The sequence below is a fragment of the Henckelia pumila genome, chromosome 3, assembly GCF_033568475.1.
Source record: "Henckelia pumila isolate YLH828 chromosome 3, ASM3356847v2, whole genome shotgun sequence".
Lineage (NCBI taxonomy): Eukaryota > Viridiplantae > Streptophyta > Magnoliopsida > Lamiales > Gesneriaceae > Henckelia > Henckelia pumila.
This window is the reverse complement of record NC_133122.1, coordinates 111,273,374-111,294,488: the sequence shown is the minus strand read 5'-3', so window position 1 is coordinate 111,294,488 and position 21,115 is coordinate 111,273,374.

Genomic DNA, 21,115 nt, shown 5'->3' with positions numbered 1-21,115 from the left:
GGCCACTCTCTCGACAGTGATGTCTCCTCTTTCCACGATCTCCCGGATGATGTGGTATTTCCTCAGTACGTGTTTGGATCTTTGATGAGACCTTGGTTCCTTTTCCTGAGCAACGGCACCCGTGTTGTCACAGTACATCGGGACTGGACCAACAACTTCAGGAATGACGCCCAACTCTTGGACGAAATTCCTCATCCAAACGGCCTCTTTAGCAGCAGCTGATGCCGCAATGTATTCTGCCTCAGTGGTGGAATCCGCTGCGGTGTCCTGCTTGGAACTCTTCCAAGAGACAGCACCGCCATTGAGCATGAACACAAATCCAGAGGTTGACTTCGAGTCATCCACGTCACTTTGGAAGCTAGAGTCGGTATAGCCTTCCAATTTTAGTTTTCTTCCTCCATATACCATGAACATATTCTTAGTCCTTCGTAAGTACTTAAGAATGTCCTTCACGGCTTTCCAATGCATTTGACCGGGATTAGCTTGATATCTGCTCGTGACACTCAGAGCAAATGCTACATCCGGTCTGGTAGATATCATCCCATACATGATACTACCTATGGCTGACGCATATGGTACATGTGTCATTTTCTCTATCTCTTCATCAGTCTTGGGACACATGGACTTGGATAGAGAAACTCCATGACACATAGGTAGATGTCCTCTCTTGGACCCATCCATTGAAAACCTTTTCAATATGGTTTCGATGTAAGTTGATTGAGTGAGTCCTATCATTCTTTTAGATCTATCTCTATAGATCTGTATCCCTAGAATATAGGATGCCTCACCCAAATCCTTCATCGAGAATCTACCTGATAACCATATCTTTGTTGACTGCAACATCCCTATGTCATTCCCAATGAGTAGGATGTCATCAACATAAAGTACTAAGAATGTCACAGCATCCTTAACTACTTTCTTGTACACGCACGGTTCCTCCGGGTTCTTGATGAAACCAAAATCCTTTATTGTTTCATCAAATTTCTGGTTCCAACTTCTTGATGCTTGTTTGAGACCATAGATCGATCTCTGAAGCTTGCATACCTTATGCTCGCTTTCCATGGATGTGTATCCCTCAGGCTACGTCATATAGATCTCTTCCTTAATGTTTCCATTAAGAAATGCAGTCTTCACATCCATTTGCCATATCTCATAGTCATACCAAGCACCTATGGCAATAAGGATTCTTATGGACTTGAACATTGCAACTGGTGAAAAAGTTTCATCATAGTCAACTCCTTGTCTTTGAGTATAACCTTTCGCCACCAATCGTGCCTTGTAGGTCAATACCTTACCATTAGGCCCAAGCTTTCTCTTGTAGATCCATTTACACCCTATTGGAACAATTCCATCGGGAGGATCTACTAAAGACCAAACTTGGTTTGTATGCATCGAATCTATTTCCGACTGCATAGCTTCAAGCCATAAATTTGAATCCGCATCAGAAATTGCTTCCTTGAAGTTTCTTGGATCACATCCAACGTCGGGTTCATCTTGATCCCCTTCAAGAAGAAGACCATATCGAATAGGAGGTCTAGAAGTCCTCTCGGATCTTCTAGGTATAGGCGTGTCCATCAATGGTTCCTGAGGTGTAGGATCATTATTTTGTATCTTGGGTTCTTCTCGAATTTCTTCGAGTTCCATCATCTCGTCTTTCTTATCCAATAAGAACTCCTTCTCCAAGAAGGTGGAGTTCCTTGAAACAAACACTTTTGTTTCAGTAGGATGATAGAAATAATATCCGATTGAATTCTTCGGATACCCTACAAAATAACATAAGGTGGATCGACTATCCAACTTATCTCCCACTGTCTGCTTCACGTAAGCTGGACATCCCCAAATCCTCAAGTACGAATACTTAGGAGCTTTGCCATTCCATAACTCGTATGGTGTTTTGTCCACTGCTTTGGTGTGGACGTTGTTCAACAACAACACCGCCGTTTCAAGCGCATAGCCCCAAAACGAAGGTGGAAGCTCAGTGAAGCTCATCATGGATCGAACCATGTCCAACAAAGTTCGATTACGACGCTCCGATACACCATTCAGCTGAGGTGTCATAGGAGGAGTCCACTGAGATAGAATCCCATTCTCTTTCAGATAGTCCAAAAACTCGGTACTTAAGTATTCTCCACCTCGATCCGATCGAAGTGCTTTAATACTTTTACCTAGCTTGTTTTCTACTTCAGCCTTGAATTCTTTGAACTTTTCAAATGCTTCAGACTTATATTTCATTAAATATAAATACCCATACCTAGAATAATCATCAGTAAAGGTAATGAAGTAGGTGTGGCCAAATTGAGTACCAATTCTAAATGGACCACAAACATCTGTATGGATCAAATCCAACAGATTTTGACTACGCTCAGGTTTCCCCTTGAATGGAGATTTAGTCATTTTTCCTTTCAGGCAGGATTCACAAGTAGGTAGAGAGTTAATATCAGACATATCAAACATGTCCTCTCCCACTAGCTTGTTCATCCTCCTTGAGAAAATATGACCTAGCCTAGCATGCCAAAGGTTTGCCGGGTTTTGACTATCGATTTTCCTTTTGTTCGTTGTTACCGGTTTATCAACATAATTTATTGGAACGTCTTTTAATTTTAAGTTATATAGATCATTTTCAAGTTGTCCATTTCCAATCAAACATTCATTCTTGTAAATATTGCAAATCCCATTCACAAAATTGCAAGAAAAACCATCTCTATCAAGCATAGAAACAGAAATAATGTTTTTAATCAAATCTGGAACAAATAAAACATCTCTCAAAAGTAACTTAAAATCGTTCTGCAAAATTAAATAAACGTCTCCCACAGCTTTGGCTTCAACTCTAGAACCATTTCCGAGTCTCAGCTGGGTCTCACCCATTCTAAGCTTGCGACTTCTTGTCATCACCTGCAAATCATTGCAAATGTGAGATCCACATCCGGTATCCAATACCCAAGAAGTAGTATTAAGTGAAACATTTATTTCAATATAAAACATACCCTTCGCAGTTCGTAACTGCTCTAGATATTCCTTACAGTTACGTTTTCAATGACCGGGTTTCTTGCAGTGATGGAAAACATCCTTGGACTTTTCCATGTTTGAAGCCTTTGTCTTGTTCTTCTTCTCGGGTCCGGCTTTCTTGGATGGGGCAGAACGTTTCTTACCCTTTGTACTTGCCCCCTTCTTAGCAGAAGAAGAGGAGCCCACCAAGAGAACTGGTTTATCCTTCTTTAAAGTGGCTTCATATGTTACAAGCATATTGACCATCTCTTCAAGGGAGGCCTCTATCTTGTTCATATTGAAATTCACCACAAAACCGTCAAACGATGAAGGAAGAGAGAGAAGTAATAAGTCCACATTGAGTTCATGCTCCAATATCAAATCAAGCGTTACCAACTTTTGAATGAGCCAAATCACGCGTACCCCATGATCACGGACCGAAGTTCCTTCACGCATGCGACACGTCATTAACTCTTTTACAGTAGCGAACCTTTCAGCTCTCGATTGAGCCCCAAAAAGTTCCTTGAGTTATACGTGAATGTCAGCAGCATTCACGGTATCCTCAAATTGCCTCTGGAGTTCATCAGACATCGAAGCTTGCATATAGCATTTGGCCTTGATATCATGGTCCCACCATATATCAAGTTTGGCCAACTCTTCCGGACTTATATCAGCTGGTGCTTCCTTCGAAGGAGATTTTTCTAACACGTAGAGCATCTTCTCCGAGGTCAAGACAATCTTCAAATTACGGAACCATTCCGTATAGTTGGCGCCAGTCAGTTTATTTTGTTCAAGAATAGAGAATAGTGGATTGCGCGAATTCATCTTAATGAAATACTGAAAAGAAACAGACAATAATCAGTGATTGTTTAATTAATTTACTAAGACATAAAATAGGCGAAATTTATTTTATGAATCTCACTCCCACTATTTTAACGATTTCACTACCCTCTAGTGAAAACGGAAAACTGTTTTCCTTAGTGGGAACATGGAGTCCAATTGACAAACTATGGTCCCGAATAATATCAGTCAACCATAATTTTCAAAAGGTAGAGCCCAATTGCTTCCAAAGCAACCTCCATGTAGTAGCCCAAACCCTAATTGAGTAATTAAAGGATTAATGCTAATTAAATAAATTGGGGATTGGACGGATCGGAAGCTCCGAAGGGACGATCGGAAGCTCCGATCGGGATCGGAAGCTCCGATCGGGATCGGAGGCACCGATGATATTACGTCATCCATGACGTGTGGCTGGATCGGAAGCTCCGATCAGGACCGGAGGCTCCGATCACCCCTATCTGGAGTCAACAAGTGATATTTTGACACGTGGCAGATCAGGATCTTCGGAAGCTCCGATGGCAGGATCGGACGTTCCGATCCAGGTTCGGACGTTCCGATCGAGGATCGGAGGCTCCGATCGTTGTCTATAAATAGAAGGCCGAGACTTCATTTCTCCTTGCCAATTCCGGATTTCCTCTCTATTTCTAGTCATATTCGAGCTGTTCTAGTCTTCTTAGGCTTGGTCCGGAGGTCGGAGAGGCGTTCGATAGTCATAGCGGAGTTGTGCCCAAGTTCTGGAGGCATCGACATCAAAGGGCTAACGACGGACGAAGGTATAGCTTTTGCTTCCTATAAATATTTAGGAGTATGCAATAGCTTAGTTAAGGCTTTTAGAGCACTGTAATGATAGTAGTATCATTTCGCTGTGTAGGCGGACTTTAGGCTTGGACTTAGAGCTGGTAGTGCCTACCTGGTATTTGAGGTACGAAAGTACTGTTCGAGATATCCTGACTGAGTATGCATGTATTATGTGACCGCATGATTTATATGCCATGATATTATGCTGCATTCATTTGCATCTTGCTGTATCTCCTTCGAGATGTCTGTAGTAGGGTTGTACCCTATCCTGTTAGTTGATGGACTTCCATCGATTTGGGTCCGGTGTTTCCACGGTTATCTCGGTATGGGAGCCACCTCCTGAAACGACGGCACAGCGTGCTACATACCAGGGCCCGGTCTGTCTCTGTTATCTGATCCTTGACCTCGAGTCTATAGGGAGTTCACTTTGCATGCATGTATACTCATACTCTCGCACTGAGCATTTTATGCTCACGTCTCGTACTCTGTATTTTCTGGACACCCTATTCCATGGGGCAGGTTTGCGATTGGACGAGGAGGGTGGATCCAGGAGGGGCTAGTCAGTGGTTGGCCAGCTGGAGCTTCGTCTAGGCTTTATTACTGTTGTTTGGGTTTATACAGCTATTCGATTTGGTTGTATAATATTGGATAATTACAGATTCCTTTACCTGGGATTGTATAATGTTATTGGTTTCCGCAGTTTTATTCTGATATCTGTTTTATTAAGTTAATTGCATGCCTAAGTTCTGTTTAGTAGGTGATCTGGGTAAGGGTCACTACATTTATGGTATCAGAGCATGCAAAAGATTTCTTGGGATTTAGTCTCATCTTGAGGTATTTTTGTAGATGTCAAATCGTGACGACCAGAGTTCTCATAGCAGTGTTGGTGGGCGTTGGGGTGATGCCGACCGGGAGCCTCGTCGAGAACGGCGTCATCGTCACCATGACGACGAGCGTTTCACTGTGCGTCGATTCTTAGCTATGGGTCCTAAGCCCTTAGTTGGAGGTGAGTCTCCGGAGGATGCGGAGAACTGGTTAGACCGCATGGAAATGACTTTTCAGACTTTCCAATGCACTGATGAGCAGAAGGTGGAGACCCTTGGCTATCTTCTGGATGGGCGTGCGCGCAGGTGGTGGAGGTTTACTTCTGCACCTTTTGTTACGGCGAGAGGAGTGGCCACCTGGGCCGAGTTCCGCACAGCTTTCCAAAAGCGGTATTTTCCTCCTGCACTCCGACAGTCGAAGGCAGGCGAGCTACTGAGTCTGCGACAGGGAACTATGTCTATCGATGAGTATCAGCAGAGGTTCTTTGATCTGCTATCCTATTGCCCCGAGATTGCTGATAGCTCAGAGATGAAGTATAATCTGTTCCTTCAGGGCCTTAACCCTGAGATCCATGACCGTGTGGCGGTTGGTGATGACATGTCCTACGAGGGTTTGGTGAGCCGTTGTCACCAGGCGGAGGACAGCATTTGGCGGAACAGGTCTTTCTCTCAGTTGAGACCTGCTAGTTCTTTGGCCCCCCGTGCCCAGTCATTCAAGAAGTCCGGGTCTACTTCTTCTTCTGGTTCGGGAGGTGTTGTCCATTTCGGTAAGAAGGACAAGTGTGATCACTGTGGGAAGAACCATCCATCCGACAAGTGCCGCAGAGCTTATTGTAAGAGTAGGTGCCCATTGAGCCAACTGTGTGGCTATGGGCTTTGATGACTCTTTGTATAAACAATCTTTTGTTTAATATTATTTACACTTTTATTAATGGCAATGACTTTATATTACTTCATATTGTTATATTGTGATATACTATTGTTGTTTTGATAAAGACCTTGAATATACTATAGTGTATGTAAGATGTGGTAGAACATGGGGATGTCTATCATGAAATACATCTTATAGTCACTGTATATTCTAAAACCGTTCCTAGTCGATTGAGCCGTCCGATAATAAGGATAAGGATCGCTCGAGTTTGAGACTAGCATTTGCGATGCGGAGTACCACGTTTCATTGGTAGGGAACATGGAGATGTTCGAAGCATGCAAATGGATATTCATATGATGAATAATCGAACTACCCTATCCGGACTTTCCAAGTGGTTATCACTTATCGAGTGGATAAAGTCCGCGGTTTTGGTTGTACACCATTAGTCCTTACGACTTGAAACATCATGGAGACTCTATATGCTAGTGCTGTGCTTTGACTCGTTTACCGACTCTATGGGGGTCATCAGGTGTCGAGATTGGGTACAGTTACGACACATATAGGAGTCAATGCATTGTTGTCAAGGATTCACCACATACTTGCGAGTGTGGATATCCTATGCGATCTGAGGAGATATTAGTGTGACAAATCTCTGGCCAGAGTACTTGATGTGATTTAAGAAATGGTTTCTTAGTAGCACATGCGATGTCACTAATTTGATCTTCAAGATGTATTGCATAGTTATCGAATCTTGAGCGACTCTCGATATACCAATGGTTGTTGATTCGATCGGGATATATGGATGAAGGGACCGTACTGTACGTTAACCAAAATCTACTGGTTCTTGTAGGCACTATCAGTGATACCTAGGGAATCATGGGGCGATGTTGCTAGGCGCTTTACCATGATTCGTTGGGCAAGTCGGAAAGTGTTGTTCCGAGTCACAAGGAGTTGTGAGCCCACGGCTAGCTGTATCCCTGAACCATTGAGGGTCACACAGTGTAATGGAGTTTTAATCCCCGTTGAGATAGTTAAATTTAAAGAGTTAAATTTAATGAACTAAGGAGTTGGACTTCTTAAATAAGAGTAAGGGAGTAGGATTTCCTAAAATGACATAGGGATGGACATTTTAGGAAACCACTGAATTCGGATTCAGGAAAATTTATTTTGACTTTAAAATGTGCAGAAATGGTTTCTGTGCACATTGGTAAAATCGGTTTATCAATTGGAGTCACGATGAATTTTATATTAATTTCTGAACGAGCGGGCTTTGCTTGTCGGGCCTCAACTTATGACTAATGGGCCCTAAGGTGTTAGTGGCCTGCATTATAAATAAGTTATTTCAGTACAGAAATTAAACATAACAGGTCATTATTGAGAGACAGAAAAATCGAAAAAAAACCTAGCCCCTTTTTTCTCTCATTCGGCCGACCCCTTCCCCTCTGCCCGAGAAATTCCGGTCTGTGATTTTTGAATTGCAGTCAGGAATAACGAATCAGATTCGTTTAATCTCTTCGCAGAAAACTTCTGATAGATTTTCTAGTGCAATCTATCAGAGGGATTAAACCTCCGTTCGTGGACCTGATTGAAGGAGTTCATCAGTTCCTGGGAGATACAAGAAGCGCAGAGAAATCTGTGTGGTGTCCAATAATCTCGCTTCGAGATTGAAGGTAAAATTTAATTAATTGTTATTTGAATTTTACACACACAATAATTTAATCGTTGAATGGTTGATACCCACACCATGGAATTGTTCCATGATAAAAAAAAAATTTTAAACTTCCGCTGCACCGGGTATCAATCGTGATTGATCTGACCGCCAGTTTTTTCCAACACTTCTGGAGCTTGTTTACGTTGTGGAGAGACTGGTCATATCCGGAGGGATTGTCCACTGTCTGGGGGAGGCGGTTCTGGATCTGGTTCTCAGGCTACCGTACAGCAGAGGTCGCAGGGACAGTCTGCTGGGAGTTCTCATTTGAGGCCACGAGCTTCTGGCCAGGTGTTTGCCCTGAGACATGATCAGGATGTGGAGGAGAATGAGAAAGTCATCGCAGGTACATTTATGCTTTATGGTATACCTGCTCTTGTACTAGACGTAGTGATGTCTGTTTCTACCCCGACGGGCCAATCTGCTTTGGCTAAGCGTCTAGTGATGGGTTGCCCTTTAGAGTTCGAAGGGAACGTTCTGTTAGCGAATTTCATGGTCCTGGCGATGGACGACTTTGATTGCATTCTGGGAATAGATGTGCTGACTACCTATCGAGCTTCAGTGGACTGCTATCAGAGATTAGTACGCTTTCATCCGGAAGGGAGTGAGAGTTGGTTTTTCTATGGTGAGGGAGCGCGACCCCCGATGCCTTTGGTATCAGCTTTGAGAGCCTGTCGAGCTCTAGAGTCTGGCGGGGAAGGCTACCTTATCTATGCAGTTGATTTGTCCGCTGAGAGTATTGGGATAGAGAGCATTCCTGTTGTGGATGAATTTCCAGATGTGTTTCCTGATGAGATTCCGGGTTTTCCTCCTGCTAGGGAAGTCGAGTTTGGCATAGAGTTGATGCCGGGTACTTCGCCTATTTCTAGAGCACCGTATCGTCTGGCTCCGTCAGAGATGCGTGAATTAAAGAATCAGCTACAGGATCTTTTGGACAAGGGGTACATTCGTCCTAATGTATCTCCTTGGGGAGCTCCTGTTCTCTTCGTAAAGAAGAAGGATGGGTCGATGCGGCTGTGCATTGACTATAGGCAGCTGAATCGAGTCACTGTGAAGAACAAGTATCCGTTGCCTCGTATTGATGACTTGTTTGATCAGCTGCAGGGTACTTCTATTTACTCCAAGATTGACTTGAGATCTGGGTATCATCAGTTGAGAGTTCGTGATCAGGACGTAGCCAAGACTGCATTCCGTACTCGCTATGGGCATTACGAGTTCCTAGTGATGCCATTTGGTTTGACTAATGCGCCGGCTATATTCATGGATTTGATGAACCGTGTCTTCAGGGAGTATTTGGACAAGTTTGTCGTGGTCTTCATTGACGACATCTTGGTGTATTCGCGTAATACGGAAGAGCATGTTTCTCACTTGCGGTTGGTACTACAGACTCTTCGAGATGAGCAGTTGTACGCCAAGCTGAGCAAGTGTGAGTTCTGGATGGATAGAGTGGTCTTTCTTGGCCATATCATATCCAGGGAAGGGATTTCTGTTGATCCAAGCAAGATTGAAGCGGTACTTAATTGGTCGCATCCGACGACGGTTGCTGAGATCCGTAGTTTTCTGGGTCTAGCAGGGTATTATCGTCGCTTCATTCTGAACTTCTCTCAGTTAGCTCGACCGTTGACGCAGCTTACCCGCAAGGGTGTGGATTTCGAGTGGTCCTCCGAGTGTGAGGAGAATTTCCGTGAGCTTCGACGGCGGTTGACTTCTGCGCCGGTGTTAGCATTACCATCAGGATCTGGAGGGTATGTAGTTTACACGGATGCTTCTCTTCAGGGGTTAGGTTGTGTCCTGACTCAGAATGGGCATGTGATCGCATACGCTTCTAGACAGCTGAAGCTTCACGAGGACAACTACCCAGTCCATGATTTGGAGTTAGCAGCCATTGTGTTCGCTTTGAAGATCTGGCGTCATTATCTGTATGGTGAGAAATTTGAGATCTTCACCGACCATAAGAGTCTCAAGTATTTGTTCACTCAGGCAGAATTGAACATGAGACAGAGACGTTGGATGGACTTGCTTAAGGACTATGATTGCGAGATTAAGTACCATCCGGGAGCTGCTAATCTCACCGCTGATGCTTTGAGTCGCAAGGTGCGACTATCCGCACTTCAGACTTGTTCGATGTCTAGTGCGATCAGTGACTGTTGTACTTCAGGTTATACCTTCAAGCATAAGAAAGGTATGCAGAGTATCCAGATGTTTGCGATATTATCTGAGCCAGCCTTGTACTCGCGGATCCGAGATGCTCAGATGTCTGATTCGAAGACCCAGCGTTTAGCTCGTCTAGCTAACGAGGGTAGCTCGTCTGGATTTCATTATCAGTCAGATGGCTTTCTGTGTTTGTCTGGTAGGCTTGTGATTCCACAGGATGAAGAGTTGCGAGAGGAGATTTTGTCTCAGGCACATCGCACTAAGTTGAGTATTCATCCTGGGAGCAACAAGATGTACAAGGATCTACGTACTCGTTTCTGGTGGAAGGGAATGAAACGCAGTGTTTATCAGTTTGTTTCGAGATGTTTGGTGTGTCAACAGGTCAAGGCAGAGCACCGACGACCTGGAGGATTGCTTCACAGTCTGTCTATTCCTGAATGGAAATGGGAGTTTATCACTATGGACTTTGTGACCCATTTGCCGGTATCCCCGAGGAACTGTGATGCTATCTGGGTTGTGGTGGACCGACTCACCAAGTCAGCACATTTCATTGCCTATAGCCGAGAGTACTCTGTGGATCGCATGGCACGGATGTACATTCAGGAGATCGTTCGACTTCATGGAGTGCCTGTGAGCATTGTCAGCGATCGGGACCCCAGGTTTACTTCTAGATTCTGGGGGAGTGTTCAGCGTGCGATGGGTACTACTCTCAGTTTGAGTACAGCCTATCATCCAGAGACTGATGGTCAGTCAGAGCGCACTATCCGTACGTTAGAGGATATGCTTAGAGCGTGCGTCTTGGATTTTGGTTCAGCCTGGCAGGATCATTTGCCGTTGATCGAGTTCGCTTACAACAACAGCTATCACACTAGTATTGGGATGGCACCTTTTGAAGCGTTGTATGGGCGACGTTGTCGTACTCCACTCTTCTGGGAAGAAGTGGGGGAGAGACAGGCTGAGGGACCGGAGTTTATCCAGCAGGTGATAGACATTGTTGATCAAATCAAGAAACGGATTAAGACTGCACAGGATCGTCAGGCCAGTTATGCTAATATCAAGCGTAGGCCTTTGCAGTTCGAGGTCGGGGAGAAAGTGTTTCTGAGAGTGTCACCTTTCCGCAAGATTCTCAGATTTGGCCTTAAGGGCAAGTTGTCTCCCAGATTTATCGGTCCGTTTGAGATCTTGGAGAGCATTGGCGATTTGGCTTATCGACTAGCTTTGCCACCGCATCTATCCAGCATTCACGACGTGTTCCACGTATCTCTGTTGCGACGGTATGTGGCGGATGAATCTCATATTCTGCAGCGGTCTGAGGTTCAGGTAGACAAGGATTTGACTTATGTTGAGAAACCTCTTCGTATCCTGGATTATAAGGATAAGGTTTTACGGAACAAAGTCATTCCTTTGGTTTTAGTTCAGTGGCAGTGCCGAGGCACTGAGGAAGCTACTTGGGAGCTTGAGGACAGGATGCGTAAAGACCATCATGAGTTGTTTTGATTTCATTCTTTAAGTTGTATTCAGTTGCAAACTCTGTAAACGTTTGATTTGAATAAAGAATGTTTCTGATTTCTGTATGTGCATTCGGTACTTAAGATCTTATTTCGAGGACGAAATATCTTAAGTGGGGGAGAATGTAGTAGCCCGAACCCTAATTGAGTAATTAAAGGATTAATGCTAATTAAATAAATTGGGGATTGGACGGATCGGAAGCTCCGAAGGGACGATCGGAAGCTCCGATCGGGATCGGAGGCACCGATGATATTACGTCATCCATGACGTGTGGCTGGATCGGAAGCTCCGATCAGGACCGGAGGCTCCGATCACCCCTATCTGGAGTCAACAAGTGATATTTTGACATGTGGCAGATCAAGATCTTCGGAAGCTCCAATGGCAGGATCGGACGTTCCGATCCAGGTTCGGACGTTCCGATCGAGGATCGGAGGCTCCGATCGTTGTCTATAAATAGAAGGCCGAGACTTCATTTCTCCTTGCCAATTCCGGATTTCCTCTCTATTTCTAGTCATATTCGAGCTGTTCTAGTCTTCTTAGGCTTGGTCCGGAGGTCGGAGAGGCGTTCGATAGTCGTAGCGGAGTTGTGCCCAAGTTCTGGAGGCATCGACATCAAAGGGCTAACGACGGACGAAGGTATAGCTTTTGCTTCCTATAAATATTTAGGAGTATGCAATAGCTTAGTTAAGGCTTTTAGAGCACTGTAATGATAGTAGTATCATTTCGCTGTGTAGGCGGACTTTAGGCTTGGACTTAGAGCTGGTAGTGCCTACCTAGTATTTGAGGTACGAAAGTACTGTTCGAGATATCCTGACTGAGTATGCATGTATTATGTGACCGCATGATTTATATGCCATGATATTATGCTGCATTCATTTGCATCTTGCTGTATCTCCTTCGAGATGTCTGTAGTAGGGTTGTACCCTATCCTGTTAGTGGATGGACTTCCATCGATTTGGGTCCGGTGTTTCCACGGTTATCTCGGTATGGGAGCCACCTCCTGAAGCGATGGCACAGCGTGCTACATACCAGGGCCCGGTCTGTCTCTGTTATCTAATCCTTGACCTCGAGTCTATAGGGAGTTCACTTTGCATGCATGTATACTCATACTCTCGCACTGAGCGTTTTATGCTCACGTCTCGTACTCTGTATTTTCTAGACACCCTATTCCATGGGGCAGGTTTGCGATTGGACGAGGAGGGTGGATCCAGGAGGGGCTAGTCAGTGGTTGGCCAGCTGGAGCTTCGTCTAGGCTTTATTACTGTTGTTTGGGTTTATACAGCTATTCGATTTGGTTGTATAATATTGGATTATTACAGATTCCTTTAACTGGGATTGTATAATGTTATTGGTTTCCGCAGTTTTATTCTGATATCTGTTTTATTAAGTTAATTGCATGCCTAAGTTCTGTTTAGTAGGTGATCTGGGTAAGGGTCACTACACTCCATATTTTTACCTCATGTCCAATAAGGGCCCAATAATATGACGCCGTTTATTGTGACATGTCAAGATGACTCATCAATATTAAGTTGTAATGGACGGTCGCCATGTGGATCCCCCAATAATATGAGCCGATCCCATGGGAGTTCCACCCAACTTACAACATGTGTCGATCCAATGTACAGCTTTTCGACGAACGGGCCCCCCCAATAATATGAGCCGGACCGTATCCGCGGTTAGCATCTCATACATTGATCGTTGATGGAAGGTAGGAACATTTAAACAATATTTAAATTTCCTTTATTTATCTTGATATCAATTTTAAATCATATTTAAAATGAGGGATTTTAATTTTGAAAATTTGTCTCATCATTTAAAAATTTGTATGCTTGCGGGATTCATACAATTTAGTCTAAACATGCATACAACGATAATATCACATATTATATTTTAGGATGATCGATTCCATTACTAATCGACCCGTGGTTGCCAATCACGAGTCTAAGTCCAATCCTAGTTAATATGCAGGTATGCAATGCAATCCTATTACATTGAGCTTCCAATTTACATTTCTTCAGTCTTTATTGTCTGCTGGGCCCACCTCCGTCTTCAAATCTTCATCTCCCACTAAGTATAATGTATTTACAATAAATAACTATGACAAGTAGGGGTGGGAACGGGCCATAAACCAGGCCCACTTTTATTACATATGACAATTCATATTGGGCCATAAACCAGGCCCATTAATAAATCCAACAACAATAAAAACAAATGTAAATTCCCTAACATACACCTACAAAATTGGTCATGGCAATCGATCATCCTTATCCAATATTATTTAATTCAAAATTAATTTATTGGATAACATGCAATGGCAATCAAATTAAAAAGGATAAAATCATATTCCATATATAAAATCTTATTTTACATACAAAATCATATTTTATCTTTTTATCAAATAAAATCATATTTTACATATAAAATCCAATTTTATACATAAAATCATATTTTATTCAATATTTCCATAAGATCATATCTTATCATCAATTGTACCAAAAATAATTAATTTCATAAAATCTGATTTAACGGATAAAATCTATAAATTTTCCAAAAATTCAAATTTATCCAAAAATCAATTTTAAAATTTTCGGACTCGAACAATTCGATTCGACGCCTCGTGGACCAATCAAAAACAATTTTTGATCGGACCAAAAATAGAATTTTAACATATTAAAATTTTAATTAAAAAAAATAAAAATTAATTTTCCCGGGACGCCCGGGACGATCCCGGCTAGCCCGCGCCCCAAAAGGGGCTCGGGCCGGGCAGCCCGTCGCTGCCCCTTGGGCAGCGACGATTGCTGCCCTGGCAGCGCCCGTCGCTGCCCAGGGCAGCGCCGGGTTTGCCCATTAATTTTTTAAATTTTTAAAATCTTTTGTTTCAAAAACCAAGGCTTAAAAATTCTTGTACAATTGATTAATTTAATCGCTTGATCTGAGCATCCTGGCTCTGATACCACTGTTGTAAAATGGTGATCAGATCAATCAGAATTGATACCCGGTGCAGCGGAAGTTTAAAAATTTTATATGGAACGATTCCATATCATGAGTATCAAAACTTTACGATTAAATTGTGCGTGTAAAAATTAAATAACAATTAAATTTTTACCTTGAATCTCGAAACGAGATTATGGACACCAACAGATTACTCTGCTCTTGTTGTATATCCCAGGAACTGATGAACGAACAATTCTTCAATCAGGTCCACGAACAGAAGTTTAATCCCTCTGATATATTGCACTAGAAAATCTATCAGAAGTTTCTACGAAGAGAATTAACGAATTTGATCCGTTAAACCAGACTGCAAATTCAAAATTCACAGGCTGGAATTTTTCGAGCAGAGAGGGAGAGGGGGCGGCGGCCACTTAAAAAAAAAAAACACAGCTAGGGTTTTCGAAAATTTTGTGACCTCTGTTGTGTAATTTCTGTACTGCAATAACTTATTTATAATGTGGGCTGCTAACAGCTTAGGGCCCATTAGTCATAAGTTCAAGCCTGACAAGCAAAGCCCGCATGTTCAGAAATTAATATAAAATTCATCGTGACTCAGATTGATAAACCAATTTCACCAATGTGCACAGAAACCATTTCTGCATCTTTTAAAGTCAAGATAAATTTTCTGAATCCGAATTCAGTGATTTCAAAAAATGCTCATCCCTATGTCATTTTAGGAAATCTTACTCCTCTACTCTGATATAAGAAGTCCTACTTCTTTGTTCATTAAATTTAACTCTTTAAATTTAACTATCTCAAACGGGATTAAAAATCCATTACTTTTGTGACCCTCAATGGTTCAGGGATACAGCTAGCCGTGGGCTCACAACTCCTTGTGACTCGGAACAACACTTTCCGACTTGCCCATCGAATCATGGTAAGAGCGCCTAGCAACATCGCCCCATGATTCCCTAGGAATCACTGATAGTGCCTGCAAGAACCAATAGATTTTGGTTAGCGTACAGTACGGTCCCTTCATCCATATATCCCGATCGAATCAACAACCATTGGTAAATCGAGAGTCGTTCGAGATTCGATAACTATGCAATACATCTTGAAGATCAAATAGTGACATCGCATGTGCTACTAAGAAACCATTTCTTAAAACACATCATGTACTCTGGCCAGAGATTCGTCACACTAATATCTCCTCAGATTGCATAGGATATCCACACTAGCAAGTATGTGGTGAATCCTTGACAACAAAGCATCGACTCCTATATGTGTCGTAACTGTACCCAATCCCGACACCTGATGACCCCAATAGAGTCGGTAAACGAGTCAAAGTACAGTACTAGCATATAGAGTCTCAATGATGTTTCAAGTAGTAAGGACTAATGGTGTACAACCAAAACCGTGGACTTCATCCACTCGATAAGTGATAACCACTTGGAAAGTCCGGATAGGGTAGTTCGATCATTCATCGTATGAATATCCATTTGCATGCTTTGAACATCTCTATGTTCCATACCAATGAAACGTGGTACTCGGCATCGCAAATGCTAGTCTCAATCTCGAGCGATCCTTATCCCTATTAACGGACGGCTCAATCGACTAGGAACTGTTTAGAATATACAGTGACTATAAGATGTGTTTCATGATAGCCATCCCCATGTGCCACCACATCTTACATACACTATAATATATTCAAGGTCTTCATCTAAACATCTTATAGTATGTCACAACATAATAATATGATAAAAGATAAATTAAACGCCATTATAAAAGTGTAAATTATATTAAACAAAAGATTGTTTATACATAGAGTCATCAAAGCCCTTAGCCACAAGTTGGCTCACCGGGCACCCACTCTTTCACGAACTTCGTCTATAAATAGGGGGCCGAGATTTCATTTTCAAATGCACCTTTCTCTCTCTTCTCTCTGATTCCTAAGCCTTCTAACTCAGATCTAGGGAGTTCTAGGCATCCTATTGGGAATCCGGAAGTGGCATAGCGATCCAGGCGTCGAGGCGGAGCTGTGGCCTAGTTTTGAGGAAATTGTCATCAGCGGGCTGACGACGGACGCAGGTATAGCTATGATCTCCTTAAATTATTTAGGAGTATGCAATAGCTTAGTTAAGGCTTTTAGAGCTTAATTATTAATGCATGGGTATTTGTATTGTAGAGCTGATATAGGCTTGGAACCTAGAGTGGGACTGCTAGGACTGCCTGTAGTAAGGTACGCAAGTACAGACTGATATAGCCAGCAGGTTTTGCATGCTTATATGTTGCATTTGTATGTCATATTATTATGCAGCATGTGCATATCATATTGTGCCTGTCCATCTTGTGAGATGAGCCATGTAGGGCCGCTCAGCCCTGTCTGGACGGTTGATGTCTAGCACTCAGTGACTGACGGGTCATGAGTGATTAGCATCTGGGGATACAGTCCACGTCCTGTAGGAATGAGCAGTGTACGCAAGGTTTGCTCCCCGGGTTGTACCACTCATGTCCTAGGTGCCATTACTGAGCAGTTATATACAGTTATCCCAGATATGGATACCCTATCATTTGCATGCATCATATTTGTATGTTTTACCCAGTGCTTTCGTATTGAGCTTAGAGCTTACGTCAAGTCTTTTCTATGTACCTGGACACCCCATTCGACGGGGCAGGTGTAGGTGCAGGATTGAGCACCCGGAGCTTGGAGTAGCCAGTGACCAGTGAAGACAGCAGGATTAGCTGTAGGTTTTGCCTTTAGGCTATTTATTCGATTTGGTTGTATAAATCGAATTGGTTTAACCGGTTGTATTCTGCCGGTCTGTTTTTATTTAAGTCTTCCGCAGCAATTTATTTAATGCATGTTTAATTATGCTCTTAAACTCTGATTAGGTAGCGGATCCGGGTAGGGTCGCTACATTTATTGGTATCAGAGCATATGCATGCAAGAGACTTGGGATTTAGTAATAAGATATTGGGTTATCCTTATAGGATTGATGATACCTTGGAAGAGGTAATGATGCGGCGATTAAGTTGCCCGAAGACTATCATCATCGGCAGGATTTCTAAAGATTTGGCTTATGGGATTCCAGCAAGTGCGGACAGGAGTGATGGATCGTGTTTGAGTTTTCAAGATTTCTACTCATATAGATCCTAGTTTTGGATCAAGTACCGGATGTCAGAGGCAGTGACAGAGCACTGGATGGGACGCACTTGATGCTCGCATCAGTATCATCCATACCATGACGACACAACTCTGAAGATTCTCCAGTCATAGATGGAGAGATTGTCAGATAGACCTTTACCAGAGAATGCCTCGAGTGCCTAAAGCATGATAGGTTTCGAGAGTGAGGTCTTTAACCTCATGCAGAACATGGTTTTGCCGGTATGCTGATATCGATGCGTTCGGTAGGCACACGAGAAACTTCATGTTCAAAAGCATGATATGAATACAAGAAGAACGCTGATGGTAGATCGTGAGCAGGAGGGGTCGACTGACATGCACTGACGCAGAGCATAGCTGGTTAGCTATCACGAGCCATTTCTCTAGAGTTCTTCGTAGGAGGACATGTAGAGAGACTTGGTCTAGAGTATGCTTGTATCGATGCGTGTGTCTATTAGAAGCTTCATGCTCAAGAAACGAAGACTAGTACGATGATTTAAATACTGTATTGATGTAGTTGTAAACAATATTTCAGTTGTAATAAATCATCATACTTTGGTTGTATCATTTCAAGTTCGATTTTACATTTCTTTGTATTTTGAATACTGTATGTATTACATGGAATTGTAATTGAAAAATTGTACATAAATGGAAGCAATGATACCTGTTTTATTTATTCAGCAATTCGTGAATGATTGCGAGTGATTTTGCTAGGATTGGAATTGTTTTAGTTGATTAGTATTCAACTGTGGTAACTCATGGGATTTGAGTGAGCCAACTGTGACTGTTTGACTTGTGGTTAGTCTAGGCATTTCCCTAGGATTGACCTATTTAGTCAGTGGACTATGTTAGTGCCAGCGATGAGTGGACTCATCTAGAGGCATTAAGGGTATTGTTCGGTTTAGAACATTTAGGCTTTGTTCTAGGTTGTTTCCTTGAGAATAGTAGGTTGTCTGACCTTTGTTAGGTCGAGGCTTGTGATGATGGGTTTTCATTGGGATACCAGGTCCAGTATATGCCGAGAGTTGTGGACTATGACCATGACCAGACGTGATGGGGCGCGACCCTATGCCAGTGTTACTCTGGGAGTCCTTGTACTTCAGAGGTTATCTGGGAGCCTTCGTGCTTCAGGATTGGCGGTGGGAAGGCTACTCAGTCTAGGGATTTGGTGACAGTCATGACGAGGTATGACCTTGGATTAGATATCAGGTTTGACATCGATGGTTTGATATTGTCTTGTGTACCAGAGATATAGTTTGAGTTTTCTGCTGTGGAACCAGTCATGGAGGGATTTCCTTGACAAGTGTATACTCTGAGCAGATAGGTTTTAACCTTTAAGTTACTGCTAGAAGTGTGGATCTAGTAGGTGGACGAATTTCTACCAGCAATGACCAGGGGTTGTCATCAGAGTTGTGCTTAGAATTTCCTTGTGATAGGAATTATCCAAGAACTTGGATGGGATGCTGTTTTAAGACTTCAACTCGAATACGAGGACTACTCCTTGATGATTTGCTTCATCAGTATTGGTTTATACCATATGCTAAGTATTGTATAAACATTAATTGAGATGTGAGGGAAGCGTGGCCCATACCCGTGAAAACTTGGTGGTTGTCCAGGTGGGTTATTGAGGTAAGCTACCTCAGTCTTAATTTGTTGCACAATCTTAGCAAGGGATATAATCAGGAGCATGTCCGGCAATGTAGGGAATCTTTGGAATTCCTTAGGTATAACTTTGGACTTGACGAGCCGTGGTGTTCATTCTGAATGAATGAGGTAAGGATAGTGATTCCAGTGGTTGCGCTAAGTACTATCTGATATTTTCAGAGATTGAGCGTAGGATTTCCATGAGATGGAAATGGGCTTAGTTTATCTTGATGTTTGCCTTGGGTGAACAAGACAACGATTAGTAGTACTAAGGTGGCACGGGATCTGTGCTAGTGACTACTAGTGGTTATTGGCTAACTCCGTCAGAGTTAGGATGATTAAGTTCAGAATACGAAGTAGCGGTTAGTAGTGATGAAAAGGCGCAGGACTTGTGCCAAGTAAACTACTTATGTACTGTGATCTGACACTGTTTGGAAATGGTTCTTTGTGGCAGCCAAGTCATAGTTATTGACCAAGCCATGTAGGTTGGATGATAAATGGTGGTTTGATCTGATAAGTGCGAGCTTAAGTAGATCAACGAGTTCGATTGGTTGAGCCAATCAGGGTGATCAGGATGTAGCAATTAAGAAATACTTGGAGTAATATTTTTTGAATAGTGCTTATGGGATGAGTACTGGATACCATCTCAGAGTATTTGACAATTCGGATGATATAGGATCTCTAGGTTTTCCAGAGACGAATCTATTGAAAGATTGAAATTGACTTGTATGATCAAGTTAGGTGATAACTTGACAGTGGAGACAAACAAGGGAGTTGGTAGTTTCCAGTATAGTGCATTCTTGTTAAGAAGGAAGCTGATATTGATTCAATCAATTGCTTAGTGATAGAAATAGGTCAGGAAAGGATCATGTTGCTGTTTCATGTGAGAGTTTTCCATTGAACAACAATAGTGAAGATTGTTGACCGGACATTTCGGTTAAGTGAGAGCATCTATGTGTACCGTTGTGGTTGGATCCGACGAATAGTAGGAAATGCTAATGGACATTAGCAAGGAAACATCAATTGTCTGATCGGTGTGACATTAGCTAGGATCTAATCCTCGAGATCTAGCAGGATGTGTTACTAGTCTTCTAGCATGAAGAATGATGTCTCTGAAATGACAAAGATAGTAGAATTTCAACTTAGTAGCCAACAAGATTGTTGTGGGGTCGAATATTTTGCAAGATCGTGATGGATCGAGTTTGTTCTTTCGAGTCAGTGAGTCACATCTATGCAGACTGTTTGTCAAAGATATTGCGTTGTAGCAATAAACGACAATCAGAGACGCATTGTGTGGCAAGTTACTTCGAGCACAAGTATTTCCCAGGATTGACTAGGGAATCGATGAGTTAGATCGTTCAGTGTTGAGACTGATGCATTCGGCAAGGGATCGACTTGACTATTGAGAATCCATTGGGATTTAGTTCCAGGATAAGTATGTTCAACCATGGGAGATTGGTATGAGCTGATGGTATTATCAGAGACTCTGAGTTGAGTTATACCAGGTGCAATGACTGTCGAGTTTCGAGACGGAATAGGAAGCGTTTCCATATGTCTGTGCACTGTGGAATGTCCCAATCGAGCATATTGGTGGGAGCTTTCCTTAGTCTTGATGCGTGTACAGTGATTGCGAGTATGTATAACTATCAGGAGGATGTTTATCGATTGAATTCATAAGGTGAATAACC